Here is a 16,145-nt window from a genome sequence, read left to right as displayed (position 1 = left end):
TATTTCTACAAAATCTCCTGTATCATTAATATATACCACCCGTATTTTCATTTCTAGCTTTTCTGAATGACTTGTATTCTATATTGCAGTTCCAAATATTCTATTAGCCATTATTTGCTGTTATCCTTATAACATCTGATTTCATGTTACATATCAGCAGGGTAGAGCTTCTTTTGTTTTGTAGTTCTTACACTAGTACACAAATAACTCAATTTTCCTCCGATTTTCTACCAATTTTCTTGCTAGAATTACAGATTCCTTTCATTACCCATTGCCTATTTGACTACTTCTCATCAGTGTTGTCACCAGTTCTCTCTTGGTTGCCCGCTCTACTGCTCCTTTATTCCTCTGTATTCTCTTATTCCTCCATCGCCTCATTAGTTTGATTTCCAGATACTAAGACCAATCTGGACGTCTCTCTCCTAACTTCCTCTTCCCCATTCTCTGAGAGTCCTTTTGTTAAGACAGGATAAGTCTTTCTTTCAGAACCCCTTTGTTTGATTTCTAAAAAGGTATATTTTCTATAAGGTCAGCCACAGCATATGGGACTGTTAATATTAACTCTACAAAAAATATCTTAGCGTTTGGTGGTAGAGACAACAGGAGCTCTCATGCTGACATCTGTTCCATTCCAATCCTCACACATACTACCTGTTTTTCAGTCTTTTCTGGTTGCTGCTGCTGCCCAGGAGATGGATTGATGAGGGAGCCCTAGAAATGCTAAGTGTCTGGATATGGCTAGAAGCTACAGCGGCAGAAGAAAAAAGATGATGCAATCAGCCCTTAGGCATCACTTTGCCTCTGCTCCTGGTAGCTGGTTAAGCAGTGCCAAAAAAGTGTTCCTAAGCAAGACAGAAGAGGTCACAAAGGGTGCGGATAGGAATGAAGCAGGTCTCAGTGGCTATAGATAAAATGTGGGTATATTTACTTCCATAATCGCAGTGGAAGAGGCCTGAGAAGTCTAGTTTCCTTTCCAGTTTCAGACCCAGGTGTAGTTACTTGCAATCTCTTAGTACATGAGATTTGTTTGAATTGGCACTACTGCGCTCTGATGGGCTCTGAAGATACACAACTTTCCAGATGCTTAGTTAGAAACAACTTGCTTTCTGTACTAAATAGGAGGCATCCTACCATGTTCTTTTTTCTTGTAGTATCTACCCAGTCCCTGTTTTTCACAGGAAGAACTAGAAGAAACCGGAGCTGCATGCTGTAAAGACAGTTCAGGAGATAGGACATGCATACGCTTTTCCAGAACAAGCACAGTGAGCCCGATCTAACCCATGGAACGGGCTCCTGACAACTCTTTTTTATCAGACCCCTGCTAATCATAATGTCACATTCTGTCCTACACAGTTTTTGTTCAGGTGCAAGTTGTTAAGTGTTTTACAAATAAATTAAGGAAGCTCAACAATCTTGCAAAGCAGGCAGTTATTGTCCGTGTTTTATAATGAGAAACAAGTACATGAAACTTAAGCAACGTGTGGAAAGTGAGAGAACAACTTATTCCTTACGGGAGGGAGTCTGCACTCCCTCCCCCCCCCACATTTTTAGCACATTCTCCAGCTACCAACAACATTTCTATTAGACAAATTTGAAGCTGTGTTTATCCTCTAGTTTAAAGTTACATGAAACTTCCATAAAAATTGCCTCACTGAGGAAACATTATCACATGCAAATTTACAGATATAAATCTAGTATATTACAAAAAGTAAAGAAACTCAAATTCCAAGCCTGTGAAAGCCTGTGAAATAGAAACGAGTATTATTACTTTGAAACAAACTTAACCGAGCTTGCTATCACACCGAGGGAATGGCTCTCATGAAATCTTGAATCTACCGATTCAAGAAGGGAAGAGAACTTCCACTGAAGGAAGTTCTTGCCTGTTTTGATACAGTTGCCTTTTAGTTGGTTGTGCTATTGCTAAGATAAGGTACTGAGTCTTGTGGCTAGGCTAATTCCTTGCAATGACTAAATTTCAAGTTTTTTTAATTCTATCTACTCTGTGGAAAAGGTGCTTATTTTCCCAGGCTGCTTTCAGGATGAGAAAGTTAAGGTAGAAATTTGAGAACGCTGGAAGGAAGAGGACTGCTTTACAGGCAACAGCGTCTTCATTCTAATGGCATTATTTATAAACTATTAGGGGAAAAATGGCTCTGCTGTCAGTTCCCTATAACGTCTAAACAATTAAATTAGATTAAAGCAGACAAAGCACATATAGCGGATTTACACCTAGTTGTATGGACATTCACAGGTGACAAGGGCAGAAAATAACTGAGAGGCAGGAAGAACATGAGTGAATCAGACAACAACTTTCAATCCTCAGATTATCCTTAAGGAATGGGTACTTTGCACAACACTGGGAAAAATTCGGAGCCACCTTCTGAGGTGTTCTGAGGGACCACTGACAGTACCTAAAAGTATGAATATGCTTCATGCAGTATAAATCTATAAAAAATTAGATTTTTAAAACTAAGAACTACTAACTCCAAAACACATAAAAAAACATAGTAAGACTGAAAAGGAAACATGGCTTAGTATTTAAAATAGAAATAGAGCTGAGAGTCAGCATCTATTTCTCATGCCTATTACTTCTGGCTTGACCAAGACATCATTCAACTACTTCTGTAAATGCAGATCCTACTATCTACTTTTCAGAAGAACTGTAACAGCACACTTGGCGATGTCTGTAAAACACTGACGTCCTGAGTTGAAAACAGTTAGGATTTGGTTTTTATTAATAACTTAAAGGAAAGAGTGGATTACCAAAATCGCGGACACTTAAAGCTCCCTGATCTTTGCTGAGAGTAGTATGATTGCACAGAGATTTTCACTTTTTCACACAAGAAATTCAAGGAGCTACCCAAGGCCACAAAACTACAAAGAAGTAACGAAACACCTGAGAAGCATAAGGATTCCTCTATCACCAAATCCCTAACAGATACATAGCAAAGACCTCTTGGGAAAGACAAGTGAAACTGCCAGCTCTGAACAAACTTGCTTTATGGATTTATGGCAGACTCCTAGCTAAAGGCCCATCTGGGTTGGAAGGGGGGGCTGGGAAGACCATGTGCTGGTTACATTTTTGCCATTCCTGCTGCGGTATGGCATGAATAAATCACAGGGCTGAGGTCAGAACAGCCAGCCCATAAAGTGATTCATGGACCCAGCAGCACATTCCCCTAGGACTATGTACTTTATTACAGTAAACCTCAGAACAAGATACAATTTCCTGTCTCAAGGAGCAGCCTTTAAATCAGGACACCTGGACAGCCCTGGAACCACTTAAAGAAACAATAGTTCTCAGCCCCACCACTGCCTCTTGCTGCTGGGCTGCACTTGCCCGAAGCCTGTTGCATTTCACACTAAGTACCACCTTTAGAAATGACCTCCTTCTGCAACAGATGACTGTGGTGACAAGACTGGGGAATAAACTTACTAATATAATCCTATTCTTCAGCCACAGCTCCCCACCCAAGAAATAAATATTCTCCATATGTTACTTTTCTTTCCTTTTCAGTTGTCAGTTCTCTTCTGCACTATAAGAATTTGACCTAAATGTTAAGACATGAAAGGAATCAAAAGATAACTCATTGGTTTCTCTATTAGTGAACAGAGCCCTCACCCAAAATATTCTGCAAGCTGAAGAACCTCCTGTGCAATTTGGGTTGTAATTTGGATGTTCTCAGTGTGATTAAGTCTGACTTTTAGTTTTGGCATCTTGAAAGAAATACAAGTGGTGACAAAGAGAACAACATTGCAAGACTGCTGAAAACTCTCATTTTCAGCTAAGAGTAATATTGCTCTTAAGCCACTCATTAAGTTTTCAGAAAAAAGAGTAACAGGAAACCCAATTTAAGCCAAGAAACAAAGCAATAAGTATTTTCTGTTGTAAATATTCTGAGGGAGCCTAAGCACTTCTATTGCACAGACTTTCTGGGCTGTAGAAGAGCAACTGATTATGACTGCCTTGTATTTTAGCAGTCCCTCAGACAAAGGTTAGGCATGCATTGATTGCATTTTTGCCATTCTCTGTGGAAACAACAGGAAACATTTCAAATGGAGGCTTCCTGTCCTCACACAAAGTAATAAAGCTGGACAGAAGAAAAATTTGCTTTTCTTCCTTCAAATCCATAATGGTTCATGAGTATCACCGAGAATTTCATTCAGGTACATTTGTTGAGTATGCACCATTTAATAATGAGCAGAATGAGCAAGAAAAGGGAAGGACGCGTCCCTTCAAGCATTTCATGGCAAAAGGCATGACCCTCCTATGGCCAGGCTGATACTAAATCTTTCTGTACAATCACTCTGCAGATGGTGGAAGAGATCCTGATTATTTTCCCTCCTCAAAGTTCTTTCAAATCTTAAAATTGTAGATGTAACAAGGTGACTTTCCCTTGAGGAACTGCTTTACAAATATACAGCTAGGAATAAGAAACTTACATACACTGGGAAACACCTGGCAGACTCGAAGACTTTCAGAGAACAAGAAACTAGAGAAAGTGATAGAAGAGAGGAATTTTGGTGAAAATTTAAAGAAGAATTCATCAAACCCTCTAACTAAAGAATGTTATTGAACTGTTAAAAGTAAAAAAGAAAATCTAGATAAGGAAAGAAGAAAAGAGAAGGAAGGATGGAAAAAATAGATGTAAGTAATGGTGAACCTATCAGATATACCTGAGACGGAACTCTCCTGAAGCCATTTGCTCTGTGATTAGTTTTCTTCTACAAGGAAAAGCAGCTATACAGAAAAGTACTTCTACCATCTGCTTATTTTATTTTGTTTCAATCTACTTAAAGGATCTCTCTCACTTTAATAGGTTTTTTTTGGAGCTTACAGTAAGCAGAATCAAGGCTTGCTCCTACAGTTTATGATCTCCTGTACAACACACATATCTACATTGCATACAGTTACTGTCATTGAATCCAGTAACTTCTTCTGGAGCATAAGAATATCTCAGAAAGGCACCCACTTGTAACTGAAAGGCATGAATTAGCTGCTACCTCTGTTAGTTCATTCCAGTGGTTAATCATTGTCACTGTCAAAAAGTCATGTCTATTTCTAACTATAATTTTTCTGGCCTTGGTTCCTAGATTATGATCTTTGTTTTGATGTTCTCTGCTGGAGTAAAGTGTTTTAATATCACTATTATTTCCTTTTCTAGATATTAGAACTATATAGAATATTGTAATAACAGTAGCAGCTATACTGTAAAATAGAAGTAAAATACTCATTTGATTCTGAGTCATTAATCTTATTTAGTCAGAGTCCTTCCGGCCTCAACATCACACATCTCATGCTTCCATAACATCTCTACATCTTTTCAAAGTCATTCCTTTCAAAATAGTCTACAGTTCCTTATCATTGCAACTTATATTCCTAGTGTCCAGATGCACTTTGTGTAAATGATTTCACGTTAAGAGGCAATTTATATTACGCTACTTGACTGTCCTCAGCACTTGGCAACACTACGCTGTTTTCTTTATCATCTGCATCTGTTGACAGTCATTTTATACTTACTTCCAGATCATTGACAAAATGATTATTAGCATGAAGTCTAGTACCAAAATTTATGAAGCTCAAACATCTCTGTTCAATTTTAATTGCAACTGGTAAATGCTGACAACTAACGCTCACTTAAAGCATATTGTCTATACAATGTTAATACAATAACTTTGTCAACTGGTCCTTTACAGAAGTCTATTATATTTTAGCCAAAAAGTTATTTTTATCATTCAGACAAGTTATTTTTACTGAACTTGTGAGATAATCAAGGAATGTTATCACTGATGTTTGACAAGACATACCTTATACAAACCAAGCTCACTGTTAATTAAACTTCTATTCTTTAATTCTTTTCATAATCAAAATCCTTTATCAGCTTACCCATTATTTTACTCAGATGGTAACAGCTAATCAACTGATAACTACTTAGTCGTTCTGCTTACTACTCTGCAATACTTCTACAACCTTAGCATTTCCAAAACTTCTAGAATTTCACCAGAATTCCAATATTTATTAAACTTTCAAGAAGCCAAAATTCTCTTCAGCCAATTCCTTTAGGGTTCTTAGATACAAGAAATCTTGGCCTGCCATCCCTAACATATGTATAACATCTTCAGCAGTTTCTTATACTGTAAATAAAAAGCTACGGAATGAAGCAAGAACATTTCTGTTCAATTCATGGATAAATTCATTATCCATACTAATAAATAAAGGATGTCATAAAATACTAACATGCTAATTTGTGCATATTGCAAATACCTCAAAACACTTAATGAACTGAAGAAAAAAAAGGAATAGGTGATCTTGCTAGACTTTGTTTTTCCAATAATTTTTATTACACTGGCTACTGACAGAAAACAGTAAAGTTTTATAATTAAACAGGTTTGCAATAATTAGAATGCTGGCATTAGAAAAATGACAATCATACTGCCACCATAGCCGGTATGAATGGTGTTCTCACTGAAACCAAAGACAAAATTCCCATTGACTTCATATCGTAACAGCTGCACTAATGGAACAAATTCCCTCTGCTTTCCCTCTGCCTTCTAAATGGCTTTATATTTTCATTAGGTATTACTGAAAAATAGATCAGCATTCCATTTATTTAAAAATTCACATAACTCATACTTTAAAAAAACATTGTAAGGTTGCAAAATGAAATTTGCAAAGGTTCAGAAATGTAATCCTGACACTGTCTACTTGTGGGTATGCTTTATAGTAGCTTTTTATTAGGTGAAAATATATAGGTTTGACAAAGGACCTATATGTCATTTCATCTTGAAAACCTTATTTTCCCATAATAGTAATATATTCAATGATTATGGCCAAACAGCACCTAAAGTTGTTTAAAAAAATCATTGTCAGATAAAGTAAAAATTAGCATTTGCAGATCTCTAAGAATTTGCTAGCTAATCATCCGCAATGAAGCTTTTAACTGTGACATACTGAATGGCTTTAAGGGTAAAGTGAAAACGTGAGTTCAGATTTTTAGGTTTTATTTAAAAAGTGTAATGTCCAATCCTGTTTTCAAACACTTGAATGGGTAATATTTTGAAATGAACAAGATTTCAGCGTGTAAGAAAGCAGAGAAGCCAATGAAAACATAATCTATACTTTTTTCTTCTTGCTCGCATGCCTTGTTTTCTTACTTACTGGTCCAAGAGGGGCAAAGAGAAGATAATGGTAACTAGGTAGACTAATCTGGAGAAATGAGAAATACCTCCTCTGCTCTCTTCATGTTATGGCTGTACTAAAGAATCATCTATTCCAATATAATAATATCAGATGCGTTTCCATCAAGACTGAAGCACCCTCGGTGCTTAGACCTGAGTGCTCGGCTGTGGAACAATAGCGAGCGTGCCAGAGGTGCCACGGAAAGCGCAGTAACACTCTCACTTCACTAGCTTTCTCCAGGTGCTATTTTTTAGACTACAGCAAATAGCGAGTGGACTTTTTTTTTTTCCCCTCCAGGCAAGCGTGTCCTATGAAAGCTTTACCCTTGGTGTAATATGGTAACTAAAGTTTACCGCAAACCATAGCAAGGGGATTAGCGCTGCTAACTTTGATGTGGTTCCAGAGCCGTTACTACGCTCCGCGGAGAGCTCAACGCCTTTTCGTCTCGCTGCAAAGAGAGCAGTGTGTTCAGAGAGGTATGAAAGCCCCTCTTCCCCATCAGGACGTTGACTGAGGCCAGTGCATGCTCACAGCAGAGGTCATGCTGAGGGGAGAAAAGCAATAACAGCCTGACTGGAACAGACACCTTCTTCACAGAGAAGTCAGTCATTTACGTTTGCTGTCGTGTACACCTCACTGCAAAAGATTTTGAAGTAGTTCATTTAAAAATAGAGCAGGGAGTTTGCTCTTGAAGCAGAAATAAAATACACATGCTAAATATAACCTATTCCAGCTTTTCAGAAAATATGGCAAAGAATAATAGCCCAAAAGACTCTGGGAGAAAGTATGTTTTAGAGCAAGAAGGCTATCATAGTACAGCAATTTGACATGTTTAAGGGTAATGGTAGTTTTTCATTAATATGGCTAGTCAATATTATCTTCTTTAAATTAGCATTTAACAATTTTTTGGCTTCTTGAGTTGACGACCTTAGTGCAGACTTTTTTTTTTTTTCCTTTAGCACGGACTGCTGAAAAAACAGTGAAAGAATACTCTGTAAGGGAGAATCTTTAGCCTTTGTTAAACTCTCCGGAGTGAGAAGCAATGTACAAACAAAAGAAGTGGATAAAGAAAATGACAGCTGAGAAGAGAGCCCCCATTCTCAAAGAAAGGCTAGAATGGGTAGCAGATGACTGAGGGACCCCAGACAGTGCATTTCTTCTCCAAAAAAAAAAAAAAGTAATTTATACCCAATGAACAGTTCAACCATCACAAACAAGATCAGACAATTTGCCTCCCTGAAGGACATGGAGAGAAGCTATGTTTATGCTAATTGACATCCTCTCTTTAATTTTCCATGCAGCTGAATCACTACGAATCCTCATATATCCTATGGAGTTCTCACAGGCCTGAAACAACACTCAAATCCAACAACATAAAACGAGCTGATCCAAATAACATGTGTGTGTACGATGCACACCCACGCATATATGGGACTTCAAACAAGCAGAGCTGAGTAAGGTAGTAACTCTCCATAACTCTAAACAGCATTTCCTTATAAAGTCTGAGAACGTTCTCAGAATCAGAATAGGTAAAGCAGAAATGTCTGTGCTACTCAGTAATTTTGGGACGGGAGGGTGTGGGTAGAGAAGAAGGGGGTTTTTCAGTGCAATATGGTTACAAAGCTTGTTTGCACAGGGCTGTGCTGGCCTCATGGTGACTATTCATAAGAGATCCCCAGAAGAGCTGTAAAGTCTGCCTATAGCCCAGGTGCTATAATTGCTGTCTGTCAAAACAGAGCTGTTTTCTTAGCAAACATTTCAGAATGCCCAGTGCTAAGTTGATTAGTTTAGGGGTTTCTGGAGAGGAGTATGAGGATGATGATCGAGGGAGAGAGTAAAACTGATGACTTGGAGACAAAACTTCAATTTCATTAAAACACTCCAGGGAGTGTTCAATTTCTCAGTTAAAAGAGAACTCTTGTCCTTCGCAGGAAAATGAAGCAGGCAATAGGAAAAAACTGTTACCAATAACATCCAAGTTCCCAATGTAAGAAGCGTGAATCAGTTCAAGAACCAAACGGGTTGAAAGGAATTATTGGCAAAGAAGACGGCTCGGCTGTTCCTTGAGCGCAGTGCTCCAACAGCGTAACAGCTCCTGTCCTGCAGGGAAGATGACTCCCTATCAGTGCCCGCTGCGTTCAGCAGTAGGGAATCTCTTTCCTGTGGCGTTCCTGAGACCTTCCTTGCGCACAACAGCATTGAGAACCTCCGTCTTCACCCTAAACTTATTTTGAATCCAGCTTGTTATGTGTTTGTAATGCGGAAAGGCAGATGTGGTTCCCTCAGGTGCCGGCAGCAGCACTGACCACACAGAGCCTATTCAAACCACCTAATGAGATCATCTGCGGGGTTTTAAACAGGCTGAGCCTGTGCACGTTCCAGACACCTGAGTATGTGAACTCTATAAAAAACACTTCTTGCACGAAGCCCCACACCGAAATGTCAGGCCTGGGAAAGGGGGATCGTGGGCGGAGTTGGCACGAGGGAAAAAGGAAGGAAATTAGGAGCACATAACTGAGCAAGACTTCAGCCATCTTTTGCAATTAAAGAAACTCTTTACAGACCCTTAAAGTGGCAGAAGGCATTAGTGGTGCATTTAGGCCGTGACTTACAACTTCCTAGCTGCATAGCACAGCTAAGAAAGGCAACGCAGATGGAATTCATCTACAACCACAGTAGCTTCTTACAGCCCTCTTTAGGAAGCACTTGGTGAAGCAAGTTTATAATGGCCCTTCCTGTATATTATCTGCACTGCTGTGTTTTCCATCAGAAATCCTTGCTCCTGAACATCCACATTACTAAAGCGACTTCATTCGTACTGCTCAGGTTACATCAGTGTCAATGCTTACTCGATATCCCATGGTTTTAGGGGTTTGGAACATGGCCATAAAAATTCACTCCGAGATGCAGTATGGCAAATGAGGGCTCAACCCTTCCTCATTTCTCAGGCAGTTCATATAAGAATTTTTATAAATAACCTGCAAACATTTAAGATTTTTTGTGTTGCTTTTCTCAAACCAGAAATGTCTTCAATTATTATTATATTTGACAAAGGCTAATTGTGAAGTCTCAAAGCACACATTACATTTTCAATTAAAAACAAACTTTTTGTTAAATCCAGTGTAGCGTAGATTCCTACTAGAGTGCATCTCCTTATTTTAACAAGACTTGATACAGCTAATGACTACAGAGGGCATGACAGTGGATAATTACAAGGCTAGACCAAATGGTATGGAGAATAAATGATAACATTTTATGACTATTTAGAAAAAATATTAAAGAGGTAACTAAAACATTAACTGCTTAAACATTTACTGCTTAAACATTGCAGTCATTTTAATAAAAATACAAATAACGCAGCGAACTGATTTGACATTTTTTACTATTTTGTTTCATCTCTCTGTCTTCATTGGTTTAACAGACAAACAAAATTCTCAGCTGTTTCTTTCATTTTCTGTCCTTCACAGGTGTGTTTATTTTGATACCAATTCTTAAATTGATACACTAATATACATTAATATAATGTATGCAAATTGAACTGGATTAAAAGGTTTGGACATTAATGCACAGAACAAGTGTATACTAGGGCATGTTGTAAGAATGGGAAATTTCTCTTAATTTTCTGTTAACCTACCATAAATAGTACGGTCAAACCATACGTACAGAGAAAACTTCAGATTCTAATACCACTCTAATACCTCAAGAGATCTCTCATTGATCTCTTCTTGGTTTCTCATCATAGCTTATGCCTAAATCAAATCCTTCAGCCAGCAAATAAAAATTCATCCGAGAAGTCTAATATTTCTCAGGCTGATGAGGGAAGCCAACCTAGACTTGCCAATTCCTGTGCTAGTGCTCTTGTAAATAGACTACTGTGGAAAAAATGGTTACCTCCTCTATCATCTGCCCTGAGAAATATTAGGCTAATATTATTACTAGGCTTGTTCAAGCTAATGGTCAGTATATAGCACTCTGCGAATGCACCTGTGAAGCAGACATCATGCCAAAGGCTTTCAAAAGGCTCTCTGACCCACTTAGAAATGCACTTACTCATGTTATCACTCTCAGCACTGCAATGCCTCAAACCAAGCACCAGCTCCGTAAGTAGAATTCACCACCCAGAATTAGTGCACAAGCTCCCTACGCAATGAATGGGGAAAGTCAGGCTCCCCAGGGTGGAATTAATGATAGGCAGCAAAATGGAGGAACACTTTAATTAATTGACAGGAGACAGATGTAGGACTTGCTTCATTTTTGGCTTTAGGAATTAAAACTATCGCCAGGAGAGGATCTATTTGTAAAAGTGGGAACCATAGCCCACAACAGCTCCTTAGGATACACATCCAAAATATGTGTTTCTGTACAACTGACTGGATCACCTTCTTTTACCACATACATGGGAGAACAGAATGATGAGGGAGGAAGGACAGAGAAGTGATGACCTTAACTACAGCAAATTTTTTTTTTTTTAATAAAACTCACCAGGAACTGTGTCATTTAGTTGAAGTCCTTTGTATAGCCTGAGAAGGTTCAAACCCACACTCTAAGACAGTTGCCTGAGTAACTGAACTACAATGTAGTCTATGATGGGACCCTTTTTTCATTTCCTGTGCAGAAGGGAATACAAAACTGAGAATCTTTACTGGCAATACTCAACAAGAGTTCTCATTTCATATTAAGCTACTGCAAATGGTGTTTTATTTTTTATTAACTTGATGGTGCACATATGAACTTTATATTCTTGCTGGACCAGGCAAACAGAATGTTCTCTTTAAAAAAAAGTAGAAGATAGCTTTACATTTAAGAATGGTTAAACGAACAGCTGGGTTTTGCAGAAATTCTACGAAGTCTCATTGCAAATCCAGGCAAAGGTGAAGTTTGAAAGTTAGCCCTCTGCACTCTGAGAAGAAATGCAACAGATCTAAGGAATTGCCACTGGAAATCTTCTGTTCCCTAGGGGAATTTTTCTAGATTAAACTTTGTTTTATTGACTAATTCTTAAGGATTAAGCCTTCAACTTCCCCACTCTGCTTCAAACCAGAGTAACCACAATTGCATAACAAAAGCTGTTCCACCCTGCTCCAGAAGGGCCACAAATGGCCTCTGAAATAGCACCTATGTGGGTTTGGAATGCTGTGATCTAGTACATCAAGTACTGATAAAAGATGGAGCCAATACTACTAAAAGGACCAGAAGATTGAATGTAGGAGATTCTGTACTGCAAACGCAACTATGAATACATGAACCTAAAACTTAGTAGAAAAAACGGGTCCAACTGTAAAAAGAGAGAACAGTACTAGACAGATTCTAGCAGTTTTTTTAAAGGTAGTAGTCTAATAGGCTGATTTCCATTCTATAATTCGTTTTGCTTCCAGCTATCTTACACATAATTACTCTGCCTTTTGAATCAAGGGCCAGTCACACCAATGAAAATACATCACTTCTGACTCCTTTTATATAAAGTTCCATAATCAATCAAAAATACCAGGGCATCATTATTCGCAGTTGCGTAATTGGCGATAATACTAACATGTCTACGATTTAAAGTCTACAGCTGAACTGGTACGGAACTGAAGAAGTCAATTTTAATATAGCAGTGGTCCAGCATGAAACACAGTAATATAGCGCAGATGAAATGTTAATCAGATCAAGAGCTCATATTACATGCTAAGAAGCTACAGTATTCATAATCTGTGTCACTCTCAAAAGAAATAAAGAACAGACACTTAATATGGCTCTGTACAGCTATCCTTTGTCCAAATTACAGGCTAGTGCATGAAGACCCACATAAAAAGAAGGACCGTGTGAACGATCAAATTAATGTCTTATCATCTAAACAGCTGCAATTACTTAGATTTTTCTGTTTATTCCTACTTTAGTAAGGTCCGGACGTTCAATCCCTTGTCATAACAGACAATCATAGCACATAATCACTTCAAAGGTTATTCAATTTACTCTTCAACCCACTATGGTGATCAGAAGACTGCTCCAGAAATGTCACTGGTCTGATGTCTCAGACAACAGAATTATACCTAAAAGCAAATTGTGGCCCACAGCTTCAATGCAAAAAGTTAAGCTTTATGTAGAAGATGGACAGGTTTACCGTTCAGAAATACTCTCCTTGAGTTTGAGTTTACAATTAGGAACGTTGTTTCTAGCCAAAGTCACGTTATACTGCTAGCTGTGGTAGCATTGTATATAAAGAGAAGAACAGCAAGTAGGAGCATTTTTGTTATGAAGTTCCTTGAATAATCTAGATTCAAATGACAATAGAGAGGTAAAATTTCCCAGACAGTTCAGAAATCTTAACTGGCCTGTAAATGGCAATTCCTACGTATGCTTGACAAGTTCCAGTGAAGATTACACAGCTCAAAATGCTGTATATAAGAATTTTAAATACTGCTTGCAGCACTGACAATTTTCAACACTAAAATTGAATAAATCCAGGTTTGGGCCCCAGTCAATTCTGTAGCCCTACTAGTAACATGTATGTAAATTATTCTCATGTTCTTAAACTCAGCAGACAAAAGGACACCTGGATAATTTTTGCCACTCTAACGAGGCTTCTCTTAAATATAACTCACATTGCTTTTATGCAAACAAATAAACAGTAGCAAACAGGATGTGATGGGGAACGCTTACCCTACCAAAAAAAAAAAAAAAAAAAAAAGGCTGAGATGCCTCATTGCTGCAGCCACAAGACAATAAAAGAGATTGGTTGAGACTTTTACAAATTCTGACGTCCAATTCTACGACTGCTGGCTGGCTCATAGGATTTAAATATCTCCATCTCAAGTTTTATAACTTGCCTCCCTAAGGAATTACTAAGCTTTTTTCCAGAGGCTGTTTAGAAGGGAAACCATTCACTTTGGAAAATACAGGACTAATGCCCTTACTCTGGGGGCTCCGGTTTTGGCTTTGCCTCCTCTATTCCCTATCAGACACAACAAGAGTGAACTTGATTGCTTTGAGTCAACAATCCTAATCCATAAAGTTCAAACATCAGGATGCCAAGGACCAGACTTCACTCACAAGCATTACTATGTCAGGCTCTTATTTCCTGAAATTAATGGAAAAATCTGAGGTAAGGTAAGATAAAGTTACAATAAGGAGGAACGCAATCAATGATTATATAGTTGCAGCAAACAGGAATCAGATAGATATTTCCAGTGTTAGGAAACCTAAAGCAAACACCACTTTTAGGTTGGAAAGAATCACCGTGTGATCAAACTGCTCTGTAGCCACTTCTGAAGAAGCTCCAAATCTGCTTCCTCCAATCAATTCTTGCAAAGTTTTTATTAATAGCCAGTGTAACTGAAGTGCTCTCAACTCCAACTAGCCACTTAATCTGATCCACTTTGACACCTGATGATATACAGAAGCATTGTACACAGAGGTATTCTTAAGAGAGAGTGAGTAAAGCAGTACAACAAAAATCTGTCAATTTGTAATGATATCGCATACCTCACTCCAGAAGAAATGTAATTCTGCTGCTTGTCTTTTCACGTTGGAAAGCATGATTGCCTCAAACTTCCTCCCTAAACTATGCCACTCTTTCCAAATTCATTTTGGCTCAAAGTTGTCTTCCTAAATTCAACACCTCCGTAAGTTTACTCCACTTTTCTCAGAAACTCAGTCTCGTTCTATTTCTTAACTTCATATTATCTAGTACGAACTTTTCTTTCACAGTCTGTTGCTGTGACTACTACTCAGTTCCCGCTCCTTTAATCAGTCTTATCTTTGCCTGCTTCACTAAAACTTCTCTCATTGTCCGTATCTCAGGTTCTTCTTCCCGTTTGTTATACTCCTTTTTAAATCTTTTTGGCATTCTTTATACTGACATTAGTTAAGCTGGGTACCAAAAATTGAAATAACATAATGGTTTATGATGATCTTTTTGTATGATCTTTTTAAAACCCCTCAGTGTCCTCCAGATTTTTTTTTTTTTTGTAACTGCAGCCTTTCAGACGTCGCTGTTACACTGTTACAGTTTTTTCTTGGTTGCACTTTTTCTGTTCTGAAACCCTCCATGTTGTAGCATAACCTGTATGCATGCATCTGAGTGTGTTACTTCCTAGCTTTGGCCTGAAGCTTTAATTTTGGTTGTCATCTTTCTACGGGACAGTAACAGCTACTTGCTGTTACTATTGCTTGCTACTGCTATCACAATCCAAACATCTGATTTTGAATTTCTAACTTTTTATTCCTAGTACATTCCGTGTTTTAGGTCCAGATTCTACTGCTACCAATTTACAAAATATTAATGCAATCCACATGTGAGAACATAGGAACATAAGAAATGCCATGCTGGATAAGACCAATGGTCCATCTAGCACACTGTTCTACCTCTGAGAGGGGCAACGGAAAATGCTGTTTGCAGAGCACACGGTGGTCTATTCCCCTCATAATCCACCAGCACCCAAAATTAAGGTTATTATAGAGTACAACTCTGTCTGGTTTTTCTAGTATGCACTTACTAGTGCATACTAGATCTGGATCTACTGGATCTACTGTCCATGAATCTGTCCAAACCTTTCTTGAACCTGCTGACAGTATCTGTCTCTACCGTACTCTGTGGCCTCAAGTTCCAAAAGCACCACAAGGTGCTCTCTTTTATGTTTTTTAAACCAATCTTTAGATTCACTGAGTGATGCCCACTTCTATTGCAAGATTTGGTTAATAACAGTTCTGCAGTGAGCTTATCTACTGCTTCCATGAGCCTGTAAACACTGACCCCATTTCCCTTTCATCCAGCCTTTTTGACTCAAAACTGAAGAGTCACAGCCTCTGCAGAAGTAACGCAACTTCTCCATTCCCTTGAACGTTTTAGCTGTCTTCTCTATACCTTCTCTTTGCATTGCATCCTTCCTTCCACGTGGAGACCAGAAGCATGACAATACTGAAAATGACGTTGCCCAAGGTTTTATACAGCAGCAAAATGACACCCTTGTCTTGTTCCTGATAA

General features: G+C 38.3%; 1 protein-coding gene and 1 long non-coding RNA gene across 21 annotated transcripts in view; one reads left to right on the top strand and one right to left on the bottom strand.

Annotated features, from left to right (window-relative positions):
* LOC138067548 (uncharacterized) overlaps nt 1–10,507 on the top strand; it is a 46,804-nt gene extending 36,297 nt beyond the window's left edge. The window contains exons 3-5 of the long non-coding RNA XR_011141709.1: nt 7,478–7,656; nt 8,482–8,639; nt 9,112–10,507. This is a non-coding gene — a long non-coding RNA (uncharacterized lncRNA). The remainder of the gene's footprint in view (nt 1–7,477; nt 7,657–8,481; nt 8,640–9,111) is intronic.
* The window catches only part of ERC1 (ELKS/RAB6-interacting/CAST family member 1), a 311,410-nt gene that overhangs the window by 69,720 nt on the left and 225,545 nt on the right, over nt 1–16,145 (bottom strand). The gene's annotated exons all lie outside the window — the stretch shown is intronic.

Source organism: Struthio camelus, chromosome 1, assembly GCF_040807025.1.
Source record: "Struthio camelus isolate bStrCam1 chromosome 1, bStrCam1.hap1, whole genome shotgun sequence".
Classification (NCBI taxonomy): domain Eukaryota; kingdom Metazoa; phylum Chordata; class Aves; order Struthioniformes; family Struthionidae; genus Struthio; species Struthio camelus.
Note: the sequence above shows the minus strand (reverse complement) of the source record. Positions and strands in the feature narration are given on the sequence as shown.